The 18,610-nt window shown below is 42.0% G+C and overlaps 1 protein-coding gene across 4 annotated transcripts in view; it reads left to right on the top strand.

The window, feature by feature from the left end:
- SRGAP2 (SLIT-ROBO Rho GTPase activating protein 2) overlaps positions 1-18,610 on the top strand; it is a 238,064-nt gene that overhangs the window by 3,240 nt on the left and 216,214 nt on the right. The window lies entirely within an intron of this gene.

Here is an 18,610-nt window from a genome sequence, read left to right on the forward strand (position 1 = left end):
GGTAAAGCAAAATGTGGACCTAGAGAAAGCAAGTGACCTGCTAGCACATCTAGTCCACTGCCTGACTTGGTGCATGAATCAAAACCCCTTCCCAGATAGCCTTTTTTAACCAGCAATTCCCATAGAAGGGGTTCCCGCCTGTTAAAGAGCCCCAGCATATGGTTATGCAAGGCACCGTCCCTTCTTGGCCAGTCACTGGAAAGAGCCATGTGGCTCTAGCCCACTGAGACTTCAACTGGGTAGTGGGAGAGGTGGGTGGCCTTGAATGTTACACCACATGGTTGGAGCTCTGGGTTTTCCTTTGTTTCGGAGTACAGAGGGAGGGGCCTCTCCTTCTCTCCCTGCACCAATGTGAGAAGACCTTTTCCTATCATAGAGGACTTGGGAAGGGCCATGCCTCCCCTCTAATGATTGCCGGGGGTGTGAGTAGGGCTAGAGTTTGAAATGGGCAGCTGCTTTATCTCTTGGAAGGTTGGAAGGTAGTTTGAAGTCCCCACTGTGCCTGTAGGATCTTTTTAATGTCATCAGGTTGGTCAGTGCTGGAGGTGCCCTGAGGGACCTTCTATCCACTGGGCTGCAAATATTGGTGGGTTTATTACAGAGATGGGGGAGTTGACTGATGGATAGCTTCAGTTGAACTGGGATTGGGAGAGGTATGGTTGTGAGGTATAATTGAGGTCTTGGCCTCTTGTCACTGTTCATAATCCGGGCCTCTTTTTGTAAACAATAAGCCACTGGCCTCAGTGTCCTGTCCAGATGCACTGCAGTTTGCTGCTGGAATTCCCCCCTGCAGTTTTAACCAGATATGTCATTCTTTTTTTTTTTTTTTTTAATACATCCTATTCTTAACTGTTGCCATAGGGAGCGTTAATAACTTTGACTCTCCCAGATTTCTCTCCAGAAGCACGCCATTTGACTAAGGTGCAAAGTGAATTTACATGTTTATTTTTTGGAAGGTTCGGGACTGATAGGTATTAATAGAACTGTATCTGCTGATTCTGTATTGGTGAAGGATTTCTCACAAGTGTCTCAATTACATACTTTGTGTATTTACAAACATTACTCATTGAGATGATGTAATGCAGCTGACTATTTGGGGTTTGTCTTTACCCTTGCCACAAGTAGGGGACTCTTTTGCTTTGCACTGATATCTTTTCATTAACACTATTCAGGATCATAGAATTTTATAGGTGGCCGAGCATGATGTCTTACTCAGAGAAGGTGCCCAATGAATGCTTAAGAGACTAATTTGAATGGTTTAGTCCCTCATTTACAGCTGAGGCAAGTATAGAGAAATAAAGAGGCTTGTCCAAGGTCACACAGCTAGGTGGTGGTAGATCTGAAACTAGAAGCAGGTTACTGACTCCCAATTCTCTATTCTATTCTATTCATAATTATTATGAAACATCATTTGACCAGAGTAGGGGAAAAAAAGCTTAAGAAGCCAAAGTCTGACAATGGATAATAGTAGTAATAGTGATAATAATAGATTCCATTTTGGGTGGTCATTATGTTCCAGCCTGTCCCAAGTGCTTTATAAGAATTGTCTCATTTAATCTTCACTTAAAACGTGGAGGTGAATATTCATCCTCTATTCACTGCATGAAGAAACTGAGGCTTAGAGAGGATAAAGAAGCCTTCCCAAGGTCACACAGCCAAACCATAGCAGGTGGACGCCACTTCTTTATTCATCAACTAATTACTGAGTGCCTTCAGTGGGTTCTGGGGACTGATGATGTAGCAGTGAACAAGAAAAAGTCCTCTCCCTCATGAAGCTTGCATTCTAGAGTCTGTGTTCTCCATGGAAGATCATAGAACTTGGAGACAAAGGACCCGGGTTCTGGGTTGGCTCTGCTCCCCTACTAGCTGGAAGCCCTTGGACAGATTTATGATGTTTCAGCTTTTTATGTGTTGTGTGGGACTCATAGTGCTGCCAGTCTTACTTGTCTTATAGATGCCAAGATAAAAAAGAAAATTGCTTTTTTGGTCTGGTGGTTAAGAGCGCAAGTTTTTGAGTTAAAGGGATCCAGGTTTAAATCTCAGCGCTGTCACTCGCTTGCCTCGCTCCTTGGGCAGGTTACCTGACTTGTCCAAGCCTCGGGATCCTAACCTGGAAAATAGGCAACATAATATGTGTTTCCTAAGGTCATTGTGAGGATTCAATGAGATAGTATATCAAAATCATTTAGCACAGTATCTGGCACTTATAAATGCTCAATAATAGTAAGGTCTGCTGAAATGGGATGACCATTAAGGCCGCATTGCCTTTTCACTCCCAAAGTGCCAGTTATAATGATAGGAAACAAGTCTAGGATGAAACTTGAGTTCTAGCTTAAGTTCCTCCAGTAGTAGTGAAAGGTATCTTGGTTCAGTCACTTAAACCCTCTGGAACTCAGTTTCCCATTCTGTAAAATGAACAGGTAAACTGTCTAATTGTTGACTGCTGTTGTTCTATATGTCTCTGACCAGAGTCCTGGGTCTTGCTTTTCAGTCAGAATGGTTTGAATCAAGGGGACCCTTAATGGACTTTGGGGGACCCTGTCTATCCTGTGGTTTTGGGTCCCTTTAAACCACCTGCTTGCATGTGCCCTGAGGGACTTCTGAGACTGCAGCCCCAACCCTACCCCAGTGTGGTTTTATGAAGGGTGTGACTCCTTAGCCTGCCTTGGAGCCGACTTCTTAAAAACCATCATTGTTTCTGGTTTGTGGGTGTTCAGATTCCTTTGAAAGTTCATGCCTTTCAATCTCTGACTCGAAAGTAATAATACTCTTCGTATTTGTACATGGCTCAATTTACAAAGTGCTTCATATACATTAATCTTGGCAAATTCTTGACAGACTCATGGTCAGATTCGTGGTCATAACCTGAGGCCTTTTGGCCTCTAGTTAGTTAGCTTCTTTTGGGATTGGAGCAGCAAAAGGCGGTAAGGTGCAGGGCATAACCATCACAAGAGGTGATAATCTAGCTGGCATTTGGATGAGTTCACATCACAGCAAACCCTCCCAGCTATTGTCCTGACTTTGTTTAAGGCTCCCTTTCCTGTACCCTCTCCACACCTTGAGTTTTTACTGTCCCCCAGAAAACTTGAGATTGACAGTTAATGCAAATATTCTAGGAGGAATCATCTGAAACAGAGTGGCACTGTGTGCTGAGCCGTCAAATTCTCTTTCCTGAGAACATTAGGGGTCTTGTCTTTTTTTTTTTTTTTTAAATGTCTTAGAAGAACAGTGTGTGAGCACCACAGAGCTGAGAAGTGAAATTTTGTAATTTCCATCTGGAGCATTTTGATAGAAAAGCCTTTGCCTGGAACAGTTTAACCCTTTCAGGACGCTTTCAGAGCAGGAGATGAAATTTAAAACTTTAGACATATTGTGTGTGCACACACACTTCCCCGGGGAGGTGTGAGCGGTTCTTCACTCCTGCCAATAAAGGTCTTCTCCGAAGCTTCTTTCCTCCCAGCCCCCATTCCTCAAGGGAGCTTTAAATATAATCAGTTTGTGAAAAGCTGCAGTAAAACATCTCGTTGGAATCCCCAAGCAGATGCTATCATTTTCCTGCGAGATGATTGAAGGCACCTCTTCCTTTGCTCAGGGAAAATAGGAACTCTAAGTAAGGTGAGCTCCTGGAAGAAAATGAAGCTCTTGGAAAAATTAAAGTACTGTACTCTCTATCTCCAAGTTAAAAGGCCCTGGAGGAAGGTGGTGGGCAAGGAGCTGGGGATGCTGTGTGCTGTGCAAAGTCGCAATGGTTAGAAACAAGGTTTGTGAGGGGTCCTTAACTTTTCCAATTTCAGGCATTCTCTTGGGGAATGGGAACAGAAATTTCCTTTGGAGGAGCTCATCTGGTAATTATGCACCACACAGGTTGACGGCCCAGACAAGCCCTAATCATTTCTCTGTTTTGAAGTTTACAGGGTCTGACCTGGCCCTGATATGTAGGGTCCACACCCTTTAAAATCAGCAGGTGCTTAGCGCCTGACTCCTAAACTCCCACTGTTCACTCTAGATAAACGTGGGCTGCTGGTGGCACCTGTAGGGGTCTCCTTCCAGAAGAGAGGTTTTCTTCATGGGAATTGTGATTACTTTAGACCCTAGACCTCTGAGGGCTTTGTTAGGAAAATATGATGTCATGTTGTAGGGAAAAAGAAGTTGATATTTAGATTTCTACTGATAATACAATTCAAGTGAATAGTTTTAACTGGTCAGCTACAGAATTGGCCTTTTGGGGAATCTGGGTGAGTTACCTTCAAAGTTGTTTGATTTAAAAATAAATAATGAGAGCACTTAAAAATGTCTTTGAAAATTACAAAATAACACCTTTACTGATTTTACAATAATATGTAGGAACTCTCATCTCTCTCTCTCTTTAATTGTGGTAAAATACACATAACATAAAATTTACCACCTTAAGCATTCTTAAGTGTACAGTTCAGTGGCATTAATTACATTCACATTGTTGTGTAACCATCACCACCACCTTTCCACAGAACTCTTCATTTTGCAGAGTTGAAACTCTGTACCCATTAAACAATAACTGCCCCCTGCCCACATTTGACAACTCTAGGTACCTCATATAAGTGGAATCATACAGTAGCTGTCCTTTTGTGACTGGCTTATTTCACTTAGTATAATGTCTTAAACGTTCATCCAGGATCTGTAGCATGTGTCAGAATTTCCTTCCTTTTTAAGGACATTATATGTATAATCCACGTTTTGTTTATCCGTTCATCCATCCATAGACACTTGGGTTGTTTCTACCTTTTGATTATTGCAAATAATGCTGCCATGAACATAGGTATATTCCTATTTTTTTAAAATGCCCTCTACACCAAAGTTTTACAGGCCTGTGTATACATTTCTATATAATCACCTGTCCTCATTAAATTTTTAGAATTAACCTTTAAATATACATATTTTCATATTATGAGTATATATTTATGTTGGTAGTATAAGTATTATGTATTAATTTTATACCTTTTAATAATTACGTGAATGACTAAACTTTTATTGTTTTTTTTTTTGTTTTTTTTTTGTGGTACGCGGGCCTCTCACTGTTGTGGCCTCTCCCGTTGCGGAGCAGAGGCTCCGGACGCGCAGGCTCAGCGGCCGTGGCTCACGGGCCTAGCCGCTCCGCGGCATGTGGGATCTTCCCAGGCTGGGGCACGAACCCATGTCCCCTGCATCGGCAGGCATACTCTCAACCACTGCGCCACCAGGGAAGCCCCTTTTATTGTATTTTTAACAGCTTTACTGAGGTTTAATTGACATACAATAAACCTCACTTTTTTGAGGTATACATTTGATAAGTTTTGGCATGTTGTCTACCTATGAAAACATCACAATCAAGATAAGTGAATGAAACCATCACAAAGTTTCTTCATCATAATGTGTTAATAAATGAGTAAGATAATACTGCATTATAGAAATGACATTAGGTTAAAAATAAATAAGTAAAAGCCAGATATTATCAAGTTTTAAATAATGATCCAAGCCACCTAGATTGGTCCCTGGAAAATTTATTTAACCTTAGTAAATAAAAATAAACAATCTCCCAGGGAAGTTGTGTTAATAATTGTGTCTCAGCTAGTACCATGTTTAGGAGAGAGGATACAGGATAGGGGAAGAAAGAAAAGAAAAAAATCTTGGATAAGTTACAAGTTGAAGAATGACAGTATCTATTTTCCTATAGTCTTTGCTTGAACTAGTCCCCTGAGCCTCAGGCCTCTTCTGAACCTGGTCACAAGTGAGCCAGATGCCAAGGGTAGGGGCTGGGGGCTTCCATGGGAGATCTGCTCAGAGTGTTATGAATGTGGCTTCTTTCCTCTAATGATTGATTCCCTATCATCTGTTGAATAGAGACCACCTTTCCAAGGTGAATATTACTTGGTCTTCAATCTGGCTGCAACCTATCATGTCAACCATACTTTTTCATTTTACTTTAAAAGGACTGGAGGCCTATCTGCACTATTTGACATTCTTTATTTTTTTTGGTCACACCACGTGGCTTGTGGGATCTTAGTTCCCCAATCAGGGATTGAACCCGGTCCCTCAGCAGTGAAAGTGCGGAGTCCTAACCACTGGACCACCAGAGAATTCCCTATTTGCCATTCTTTAGACACATATACTATTAACTAATATTTTGCTGTTTGTTTGGGGCTTAATGTACTAAGCATTATGCTAAATACTCTACATAAATTATTTCATAATTCTTACACCAGTTCTAGGGGGAATATACTGTTATTATCCCATTTTGCTGATGAAGAAAGTGAGGTGTAGGAGATTCAGCAACTCACCCAGAGGCTGCAGCTAGTGAATGAACAGGAATTAGAACCTCGGCCATCATCAGAGTCTAAGTTCTGAGCACTGTTCATGGAATACCTCTTTCTCCCTGCCCAGCCCCACATCTCCACCTACTGAGATCTCACCCTTCTAGTAAAGCTCAACTTTTCTGGGATGCCTTCCTTGGTCGCACTGATCAGAAATGACCCTTCTCTCTAGTTCATTCACGTAGCGCTATGGCATTGATCTTGTACTGCCTTAGATTTTAAATATTTGTCTTTTAGTCGTCTCTCTACTGCTAGACTTCTGGTAGGAATGGTTTGAGGTTGTGTAGTGCAGTGCAATGTGAAGAGCGTAGGCTTTGGAAGTAGCTCTCAGTTGGAATCTTGTCAGTATCACCTCCTTGCTCTATATCCTTGCTCACTCAACTTCTCTTCTGTGACACAGAGATAAGACCAACCTTTCTGGTTTATTGTGAATGTGTGTAAAATGCTAGCTCCATCATGTATGGTAAGTATTAAATGCTAAATAAGTAACTCTTACTATGGGGGGGCCCCTTCAGATAGTAAACATGTCTAGAATAGTGTTGTAGCCTAAATGGTGGCTCTTAGTAAATATATACTGGCTGTAATGATGAATGCATAAATGAATGACCTGGACTACTAAAAATAATTTTTTTAGAAGTAGTTTCTTAATTTGATCTTGATAATATATCTTGCATAATACCACCAAAGTGATTTTTTTAAAAACCAGACTTATTGTTCTGCTAAGGTCATAGCATAGACTGTTTACATCCATCACTTCCCAATTACCTTGATCACATTTTTTACCACTAGAAGGCTAAACTGCCTCTCGTTCCCTTACTGCATTATGTTATTTCATGCTTCATGCTTTATCCATGCTGTCTTCTGTTTGGAATGGGTCCTTTTCCTTGAACCTGGAAAACTTATCCTTTAAAACCTAGCTCAGATGTCACCATCTCCAGGAAGTGTTCCCTGCTTATCCCTACTCTCTGCATAGTGACCCTGTGCAAGATGCCAAGCAGGATTCCTTAGCATCTCTGCACTGGGTTACTCAGCCCACCCTCAGCATCTCCTCAGCAGTGTCTTTGTGCTTATTTTTTATATTGCACTCATCATATTACATTGTAATCTCTTCATTTACACCTCATTATTTATAACTAGCTGAGTACCTGGGGGACGGAATTGTCTTTTATTCATTTCCATGCGTCCAACTTCTGGCATGGAAATGAATAAATACTTATAAATTGAATGTGAACCTTTTCTGAGTTGAGGTTGGATTTGACAGTGCCAGGATTGCCTTGCTTCTGCATTTCTCCTCCTACTCCAATAACAAGACTTCTCCTTATGTTAATGTTATTGAAATTCAAAGTAGATTAAGCATTGTGAATATTATCATCATACAGGGACAAGTACAAACTATGTAGCGCTGTGGAGGTTCCCCAGTGGGGTTAAGTTTTTCCTTATTTACTACCCGCTCTGCCCCTTTAGAATCATTGCCCTAGAGCTATACTTGAGTTCTTCAATCATGTCTTTCCTTAAAATTCAAGGAAAATATTAACTCTGAAATTTGAAAGAGTTTAAAACAAAAGTAAGATTTTTCTGTAATTGAAGCAAAACACATTCTACATTTGTCCAGGATTTATTCATCATTTAAAACAGATATTCCAGGTCTAAATTTGAGAAAGTTTAGGTCTATTTTGACCAGGAGTTAAAACAGAATTGACCTGAAGAAGAACTGCTGGGATACTTTTTCGAGGCATGGTTTTGGAGAGAGCTATTGCCTTATTAGAAGCAGCTGCATGGTCTGTGGTAAAAGGGGAAGAAAGGTCCAAAGTGACCAACAGAAAAACTCTCCCCGCTGGTTTTTCTAGTCATTTGGTATTAAGTAGCCTTGACTTTATTTATATATTGTGAAAGAAGGGTTCTGAACTTGAAATATACATTCATGAGGAAGGAAGAGCAGCTGGGAAGTGCACCTCCTCCATTTCTGTGAGTATTTTAGGATGCCATCTGTTAGGGGGAAGGCAGAGCCTTTTTTTTTTTTTTTTTTTTTAACCTTTTCTTCTAAAAATGCACTAATCAGTGGGCAGGTGACCCAAAAGGCATCATGAAAGTTGGGACCTTGTCTTTGCTGCCTGAGCCCAGATTCTGCCTTTCAAATCATAGTAGGGTCTGAGTGCTCACCCTGGAGAAGGTGACCTCACCAGCCATGGGCTCCACAGGAAGACAAAGCACAGAAAACAAAGGGATCCAGGAGCGTGAGCTGGCCAAGACATGATATGCCAGGAGCTTTAAGAAATACATCCTGTTTCTGAAGAGTTGGCACCAATTTCTCCAAACGTTGAAACCCCTTGGAGATCTGCTCCTCTTTCCCACTAGTCTTTTTCTTGTGTTTATTTATTTATTTTAGGGGGGTGAGGGTAATTGGGCCAGATCTTGTCAGATGAGTAAGCTGCTCTTTGGGAAAGCATCTTGACTGAGATATCTATTTTGGAGCAATACTTCTTTGGGGCCATAACAAACTGAACTACAGGGCAGCATGGTTCCCTGGGAAAGAATGCTGGATTTGGAGTCAGAAAGCCTTGGTTCTAGTTTGGCTTTGCCATTTACAACTGTGATTTTGGGGGTAACTCACCTCAGGTCTCAAAATTCCTTGTTTGTTTCCTCATCTGTAAAATCGGGACAACAGTTCTTGGCCCTGGCTAATGGTGATGGTGATTATGGCGAAGATGGCTAGCATTTAGTGAGTACTTCTTATGTCTAAATTGTGTTTGAAGTGCTTTACGTGTAGTCTTAACTCATGAATCTCCCAACAGCCCTATGAGGTAGCTACTATTATTATCCCCAGTTGACAGATGAGAAACAGGGAGGTTAAATAACTTACTCCAAAGCACGCAGCTAGTAAGTGATGAAGGCAGAGTGGGAAACCAGGCCCACTCAACACTGTTGTGAGGCTCCAATGAAATAATTCATTAGAAATGCCTTCGAAACTATGAAATGCTGTGGACATTTAGTTGATTGTTCTCATTCCCTAGTATCTTGATGCGAAAAGGAGTTCTAAATGCAGTGTTCTAAATGTCTTCCTAGTATATACCTATTTGATCTGCCTACACCTTGGTTTTCTCATCTAGGAAAGTGGGGTTAAATTAGAAAATTTCTAAGGCCCGCCCCAGCTTTCATGGTTCATTAGTTTTGCTTATTTAAGATATTGAAGGTAACAGTTTTGCCCCTATTTAGCAGGCACACTTGTAAGTACAAAACCTGTTGTATTCTCTGAATGACACTCTCCCCAGCCCCAGGGCTTGCCATGTCTCTGTGGCTGCTGCACACATGGAGCGTGGACCCCTGTGGTGGCACAGTGGCAGCTGCTCTGGAGAGCATCTGAAGTGACACTTGGTTAGGTGTCACGATCTGATAGAAAGGTGAGCCTCACAGCTGGAGAAATTGAGGTGAGGGATAGTTACTTGATTGACCTAGAGGCGGACTTGTGACTGGGTTACCAGGGACAATAAATGCTTTAATCAGGATAAATATATTAAACCTAGGACTTCCAGTAAGCTCAGAGACTTACAGAGTGAGAAAATTCTCTCCTGATACTGGTGTATATGGTTTTCCTCATCAATGGTCATGGGCCAGAGGTGGAACTTGTGTAACGCTGGGTATTATAGAAATTTATGTTGTGTGCAGAACTTGAATTGAAAAGAGAAAGAAAATGGAAGTTGGGTGATTGTCTTAAATTACAATTATAGAATAAGGAAGTAGGAGGTTTTTAATCCCTGACATCTGGTCTGGGACAAACTGGGCGGAGGTGGCATGGATGTGGAACTGGGTAGGGTTAATCTAGACATCTGGGCTGTGGGGTAAGGGACTTCAGCCTCTCCCAGGATGTAAGATGGCCTCTTGCCTCTTATATTCCTCTCCATATGTTAGGCCCTTTGTCAACTAAGGGATTTCTTTGTGGATTGTGATGAGGTATGCTGTAACATGGAGTGGAAGTGTTTCCACGTTTGTGTTTGTTTTCTTTCCACCTAATGAATAGGCTAAGTAACAGTCTGTCGTTTTAAAATGAGTACCATTAATAATGATGACAGGGCTTCCCTGGTGGCGCAGTGGTTGAGAGTCCGCCTGCCGATGCAGGGGACACGGGTTCGTGCCCCGGTCCGGGAAGATCCCACATGCCGCGGAGCGGCTGGACCCGTGAGCCATGGCCGCTGAGCCTGTGCGTCTGGAGCCTGTGCTCCGCAACGGGAGAGGCCACAACAGTGAGAGGCCCGCGTACCGCAAAAAAAAAGAAAAAAAATGATGACAGCTCATATTTTTATCAGTACAGCATTTAAAAAATATCATTCACAGGGAGGGAAGGAGGGCTGTAGGGCCATGGAGGACTAGCTATGGCATGTTGGACAAGTCCTTCCACTTTTGGGATTCTCAGCTTCTCAGCTAGAAAGTAGAAAGATGGATTACTATTGCTTCGTCATTTTTAGGACATACGATCCAAAATGGTTATCTTCAAGTGAGTTGACACATAGAGTTTACATGTTCATAATTGTCCTAAGAGAAGGCTAGAAACCACAGAACAGATACTGTAGGTTCTTCCTACTCATCTCTCCTACTCCTGGTTTAAGATTTCATCTTTTTTTAAATTTTATTTAATTTATTGGAGTATAGTTGATTCACAATGTTGTGTTAGTTTCAGGTGTACAGCAAAGTGATTCAGTTATACATATATATATATATATATTCATTCTTTTTCAGATTCTTTTCTCATAGGTTATTGCAGAATACTGAGTAGAGTTCCCTGTGCTATACAGTAGGTCCTTGTTGATTATCTATTTTATATATAGTACTGTGTATATGCTAATCCCAAACTCCTAATTTATTCCTCCCTACCACGTTTCCCCTTTGGTGACCATGAGTTTGTTTTCGAAATCTGTGAGTCTGTTGCTGTTTAGTAAATAAGTTCATTTATATCATTTTTTAAAATTAGATTCCACATGTTAAAGTTTTCATCTTCTTTTTTTTTTTTTGCGGTTCGCGGGCCTCTCACTGTTGCGGTCTCTCCTGTTGCGGAGCACAGGCTCTGGACGTGCAGGCTCAGCGTCCATGGCTCACGGGCCCAGCCGCTCCGCGGCATGTGGGATCTTCCCGGACCGGGGCACAAACCCATGTCCCCTGCATTGGCAGGCGGACTCTCAACCACTGCGCCACCAGGGAAGCCCTAAGTTTTCATCTTTAAATGATATTAATAGGCTTAGTGTTTTAGATGTCCTTGGAGTCAGTTGTGCTGTATCTCTTGATCTCTCTTATTTATTCAGTGATTTGTGGTGATGTAAGTTATCTCAATGCTTTGCTGTCAGCAGTTTTAAACAAACGTTGAAGCATTTTGCATAGATGATATCTGTTGATTTGATTAATGAGGTTCTTGATCTGGATATTTCAAGACCAGTGACAATACAATTTTAAAACACCTAGTACTCTTTAAAACTACAGTAGTGTTCCCACTGCCAAAGCCTGAAATCGATCGATACCAGTTAGTTCTTTCTGACAGTACATGTGTGCATGTGAGCTTTCTTTCCCTCTTGGGCCAGGGAGCAGGACTGCCAGTCCAGAAATGCTAGCTCTTCTGGATTCAGCAGCAAAAAGAGTTAATCATTATCCAGGCAGAGACAAACCTCCCAAGTTTTTAACCTTCCATTACCTAAAGTCTTCTCCTTGTTCCTCACAGAAGACGAGGCACTCCTGAGCACAAGCTTGCGCGTGCACATATACGCGCACACACACACTCTCTTACAAAACTTAATGTAAAACGATCTCATGTTTATGAGAGCTGGAATTGCTTGTGTTCTGCAGGCTCAGTGGGCATGATGTGAAAGCAGGGCTATTTGGCCTGTGGAGATTGCAGATAAGACCATGATATGTAATTGAATAAGAATTTGAAAAATTATACGATAACATTAGGAGCAGCAAAGCACTCGCTTGTGCTTTTTTTTTTTTTTTTTAATGCTCGAGAACTATTTGGAGGAGTTAAGGAGCTGCTAGCATTGTTTTCGGGGTGTGGGAACCCCCTCCCGCCCCATGAGCCAAATCTGTTTGCCCAGAGTGTGAGGTCTCTGAGAGATTCTAACAGATCATTTAGTATATTCTTCTGCCCCCGGCAATTCTTCAGTCTAATCATGTCAGGAAAAGGGCTGTCAGCTAACCTTTAAAATCTTTTCCGGAAGAGTACACTGTAGCCTACCTTTCCATCTTGTTCCAGTGACCCAAACTATAAATGGTCAATTCTTTCATTTGCGGAGCTTGAAACAGGATAAAAAAGGAGGCCTGATAAACTGAACTCATGTTTTTGCTACTGCCGCCACTCCCTCTGTACAGACCTTTGCTTCATCTGGGTTTTCAGTGGCTCAGGGAAGGAGGAGGTAATTGATGAAACTTTCAGGGCATTGCCTCATGGCTGCTGGGGTGTTCTTCTTCCCAGTATTCTCCCCTCCCCACTGCCACCAGTTTTGGTTCATCTGGTATTGAACAAGGAAATCATGAGCTAATTTCAATCCAGCACCCATTTATTGAACACCTACTATGTGCTTGTTATGTACTGGGTTGTGGGCATCTAGAGGTACATAACAAGGTTTTGGGTTTCAAGGAGCTACAGCCTATTAAAAGGAATGGACAGGTTACACAAATACAGTGACAGGACCACAGTGGAGGGATATAGAAGGCCCAGAAGGGAGAGAATAGTCTGACAATGAGTAACATTGATGAGGCTGGTGGAGGAGGAGGATTGTGATTGCCTCCTGGTATTAATAGAGCACTTGACAGTCTGAGAAGTGTCTTTCCATACTTTATCTCATTTAACCTATGACTGGCACGACAACAGGGCAGTTTTGGTTTTTGTTTTCTGGGCTTTTTGGAAATCTTTTATTTTGAAATAATTACGCATTCACATGCAATCGTCAGAAGTAATACAGAGAGCTTGCACATACCCTTTACTTAGTTTTCCCCCAATGGTTAACATCATGCAAAACTATAGTACAGTATCACAACCAGGACACTGACACTGATAGAGTCAAACTGCTGAACGGTGCCATCACTAAAGGGGTCCCTCATGTTGACGTGTTGTAGTCCTGTCTCCCCCTTCACCTCATCTCACCTCCCTTAGTCCTTATTCCTTAACTCCTGGAAACACTAATCTGTTCCCCATGGCTATAATCTTGTCATTTCAAGACTGTTAATGTACATGGCATCATATAGTATCCAGCCTTTTAGGATTGGCTTTTTTTCACTCAGCATAATTATCTGGTGATCCATCCAGGTTGTTGTGTGTATCGCTAGCTGATTCCTTTTTATTGCTGAATAGCGTTCCATTGTATGGATGTACCACAGTTTGTTCACCATTTACCCATTGAAGGACAGCTGGGTTGTTTCCAGTTTTTGGCTGTTAAGAATAAAGCTGCTGTGAACACTCATGTACAGATTTTTGTGTGAACAGGTGTTTTTTAAAAAATGGAGGTAATTTTTTTAAAATGGAAAGATTGTAGATTAGAAGGTGGAAAATCTAGGTTTTGTTATTCACTAGGAAGTGATGTATATATTTTCCTAAAACTGATCACTTAACTTCTTGAGTCTCAATTTCCTCATCAAAAAAATGGCATAATATATGTTCTGCCTACATGCCAGAGTTGTATAGATAAGCTGAGATAATATATGGTAACAAACATTATAAACTCTAATAAAATATAAACATTTCTAAGTAGGACAAGATACCACCTCACTGTGTTTTCTGGGAGAACTGAGCTGGAAACGTACCCGGAGCAGTTCTTGAACTGCAGTCTAGAAACAGCTCTTTTAGGTGGCCTTTCTTTTTCTTAATATTGACATGTGGGTGTTTCTTATATATTCTGGATACTTATCTTTTGTTGGTGATATGGGTTGCAAATACCTTCTCCCAAAGTTGGCTTAACTTTTCACTTTTTATTGGATTCTTTGATGTATAGGAAATTTTAAATTTTAATATACTCAAATCTGTCTAGCTTTTCCTTTATCGTTTGGGCTTATTTTAGAATGCACATACACACAACCTTTCCTATCCTGAAATCATAAGGATATTCTCCTATGTGTTCTTTTAAATGTTTTCAAGTTTTGCTTCTCACAAATCTGACTTGAATAAATGCGGAATTTATTTTTGTGAATGGTGTGAGGTAGGGCTCTAACTTTATTTTATATTCCTTATGGGTAACCATTTGTTCTGATTTCATTTGTTGAAAGGGGCCATCTTTTCCCCCATTGATTTATAATGTCATGTTTGGACGTGTATTGAATTTCCACATATTTGTGGGCAAGATGAGCTTGCCTTCATGCTGTAGTGGTGTTAACACTGTTGCCATCTGGAATGTGCCACAGGGGCTGTTGATGCAGAGTTGCATGTCTCCCTCCTGAGGTAGGCAGCGGTAAGCTGTCACCATGGCTCCAACCAGAACAGCTCTGCTTTTATGTTTGCTATATTGGGTGTCCACCTCAGATTTTATTTGATGAGCTTCTTACACTTAAAATCTTTTTTGGAAAGGTTTTAAAACTATAGTAGTAGCAAATTATGTGTTGGAAAGTGTTTCAGAGATAACCAGGGGTCTTCTCTCTTGTTTTGGGTTGGATTTCAAGGGTCAGCCATGCAGAAGTCAGGACCTAGCCAAATAAATACATGACTTTGTGATTGTCAGTAACCCTGAACTTATCACTTATGCCACCAATAATTAATATATAGTTTCCACGAGAGATTTTTAGAGCTGTCTAGAATTTAGTGGGTATCCTCTACAATCGCATAAACCAGTGGAGAAAAATTGCCAACGTATACAAAGAGTAATAAAAAAAAATTTAACCAACAGCAATACAAGAAATGACATCAGCCAGTGGATGACTAGAAATGAGTAGTGTTGATAAGAACTTGAGGAATTCAGAGATGGGAGAGGTGTGGGCCAGAATGAATAAGACCTTGACTTATGGAGTAGGATTTGGCTAACTGGAGGGTAGGAGGAAAGAACAGAGGCCGTGTGTGCACTTCCCTTGGTGGTGTTCCCACAGCCCCCACCATGCTCACCCCTCCGGCATCACTTCCTACACCGTAATACAATGATGGTTCTATCCACCCTCACCCCACCCCGTGCCCCTTCCCGCAGATACACTCTCCCTACCAGAAAGGCGCTTGTGAGCTCTTTGAGGGTGGGCAGCCTTTCACCTTCACATTCCCAGCATCCAGCAGCATGTTGGCATGTGGTAGGCACCCAAAAAATGTTTGCTGAGTGAGTGAGTGAGTAGACCCTGGCTAGAGCAGAGGAGTTAAGAGACAGGGGAGTAGGATGGGGCTGGATGGATTTTGATGATCTTGAAGATCAGCCAGAGTCTGACTCTGTGCTGCCGCGGTCAGAACAATAGAGGCCGTCTGGGTTGAAGAGTGGGGCCATGCAGTCCGGTTTCAGAGACACTCTGGTTGCTCTGGACTGGGAAGGGAGGCGCGCTCCTGCCCACACAGTGTAGACCAGTCTGTGCCCGGCCCGGAAGTGGGCGCTGTGAATATGTTGTTAAATATGACCAGTTCTTAGTGCCACCGATGAGGGGAGTGTGATTCTCCATTTACTGAACTATCAACTATCAACTGTGCTCAGACAGGTGATCTAAGGTGACAGGTGACCTGGGGTGGGGTGGTAACTGAGGCCCAGGTCTGTTGGGCTCCAAAGCCTGCTTGTTCTTTTACCCTTAGTACCATGTTTGTCCACATTATAGTCAGAGACACTACTAAGGTAGGAAAATGGGCTACAGAGATAGGAGCCAGGGCCGAAGTAAGAGTCAGGAATGCCTGAGGTTTCTAGCTTGGGAGACAGAGAGGACAATGGTGGCGATGTCAGAAATAGTCATAGGGAAGTCGGGGCGCCGCGCTTGCCGAGAGAGGGAGCAGGGAGCGTTATTCTAGACATCCTGAGTTTGAGGTGACAGTTCCATTCAAGCAGGAATTGCATCAGGCAAGTGACAGTGCCATCCCTTCCCCACTCCTGCCACCCCACTTTCATTAAATCTGTCATTGTCCTTTCTTCTAAATTGGGAATGTTGCAGAGAAACCGTGAAATAGATGGCACCTCACTCCCATGCCAAATACCTGACCTCATTTGCAGCTTCTTTACATTTCAGTCTGAGAAATGTTCTCCCTTGAAGGGGGACTTACTGTTTGTGTTCAGGAATTAATAGCATTTTCTTTCCCCAGTCCCTGTAGGGGATGAGCACAGCTAAACAAGGAAAGGAAAAACTTGAGCTCCTAGCTGCCCTGTTCTCCTCTGATAAACCTCTCTCCAGCCAGAGATTCTGTTAGAGGCCCCTTTTGAGGGTCAACCTGTGAATTAAAGAAAAGTCAAGTCAAACCCCACCACCACCCTCCACCACTGGAGCTCTCAGGGGTTGACAAGGAGCTGGCAAAGGAACAAGTTATTTTAAAAGCATCCCAAGAGAGTGTGGGAGAGGCTGAGTTCAGCGCTACTTGACTGGGTGGTGCCTGGGCTGTTTCAAGGTGTGGGAGCAGAAGTGGCTAATTGTCCTAATTTGAATAACTTTTCGATGGTGAATTAGAGGTCTTGATTGGAGATTGTGATGTGGAATTTGTTGAGAGAGAAGATCAGACTAAAGCTATTTATGGGAAAACATATTTTCGATATTGGCAGTTGGACGGAGTGGATTCCATCATCACCTCCAAAGGCTTTGAATTCTTAGTGTTATTTCTATTTTGAGCAGAATGGCCTGTGATTGCTTGTCATCCAATGTGCTGGACACAAGGAGACTGTAGGAATTATTATAATCTCCTTTTTTAAAAAAAATTCTGAGTAACAAAGATTATCCACAGTTGGCTTGGGAATTTTAAGCAATTTGGTAGGAAAAAAAAACACCCAAATGGAGGTTTGAAGGCTTGCACACCAGTCCCAGCTTTGACCCTTAACTACATTAACTACACGGCCCTGGGTAAATGCCTAACCTCTCCTGGCCTCAGCTTCTTCAGATATAAGATGACCATGTAATAAGCATACCTAGGGGTTGCTGTGTTGATTAAATAATATAATGCTTGTGCATCTGCTTTGTAAATTACACAGTCCAAACAAGTATACATTAAGATTTTATTTGCTGTGACAGAAAATGGTGGATGGTCTCCTGGAGTTTGTTTTAAGGAGACTTGACCTGTGTAACATTGACTCAGGATGTTTGTTAAAGTGAATCACCCGTTGCCTTCTGGGCCATAATTGAAACGACCTGCCGTGTTACAGTGAACCTCTTGTGTACCGCCCCAAGTTTAGGTTTGTTCTTACACAATTTGGGTGAGATTTATGTGCACACCCATTCTTCCCCATAAGAACAAAACAACGACTTGCGCAGGGCAGACATCAAGATAGTGACTTAGCAGACAAATAAATATGTGATTAATAATGTAGATTTGGCCTAATATTAGTGTGGGCCTCTGTGTACAGATGGGTAAATGATAAACAGCAAGTCTGCCAACTAGAGCGTGTTGGGGAACCTATTGGCTTCTGTCTGTGCTTGAAGTATACTATGCTGATGCTGTACTTGGTGTTTAACTAAATACATTCATACCAGTTGCATTACTTTGCACTTATTTATGTGTACATCTTTCTCACCTACTAAACTGTGAGCTCCTTGAAGGCAGGGACTGTCCCTGTTTATGTTTGTTTTTCTGGCATCTAGTGTGGCGCTTTGGCACACAGTAAATGTTTATTGTTTTACTGGATTAATGAATGAACGAAACTCTTGGCACTTTTATTCAGTTAAAAGGATTTTTGTGGAAGGTGTAGATGTGTGATTATTTGTGTTGTCATCTGCTAATTTTATAGATGTCTCGACTGGAGACCCTCACTGTGGAGGAGAGACCCATATTTATGCAAAGCTGGGTTGTGGCAGTTGCCGCCTCCTCCTTCATCTGCCTGCAGCCAAGGTGCCTTGGCCTGATGGTGCAGTGGTGAGCACTGACTCTACACTGGCCTGTGGTCTCTTAATAGAATAATGGCCTCCCTCAGCCCCTATCCCCTTTGCTTTCTGTCTGCCTCAGGCAGTCTTCCTCATGCACATGGTTGTCTTCATCACACTTCTTCCTTCCCTTCTCTTTTCCAGTGCTTATCCATTATCAAGGAAATCTTTCCAAACCCTTCTTGCTGATGGTGTATTCTTCTTCATGAGTTAGAGCCCAAACTGAACACCATCCTCCAACATACCTTAATCATGGCAGATGAACTGGAAAAGCACTAGTGATGAACCTGAAAGGAGAAAAG

The sequence above is a fragment of the Stenella coeruleoalba genome (assembly GCF_951394435.1).
Source record: "Stenella coeruleoalba genome assembly, chromosome: 1".
In the NCBI taxonomy this organism is placed as follows: Eukaryota; Metazoa; Chordata; class Mammalia; order Artiodactyla; family Delphinidae; genus Stenella; species Stenella coeruleoalba.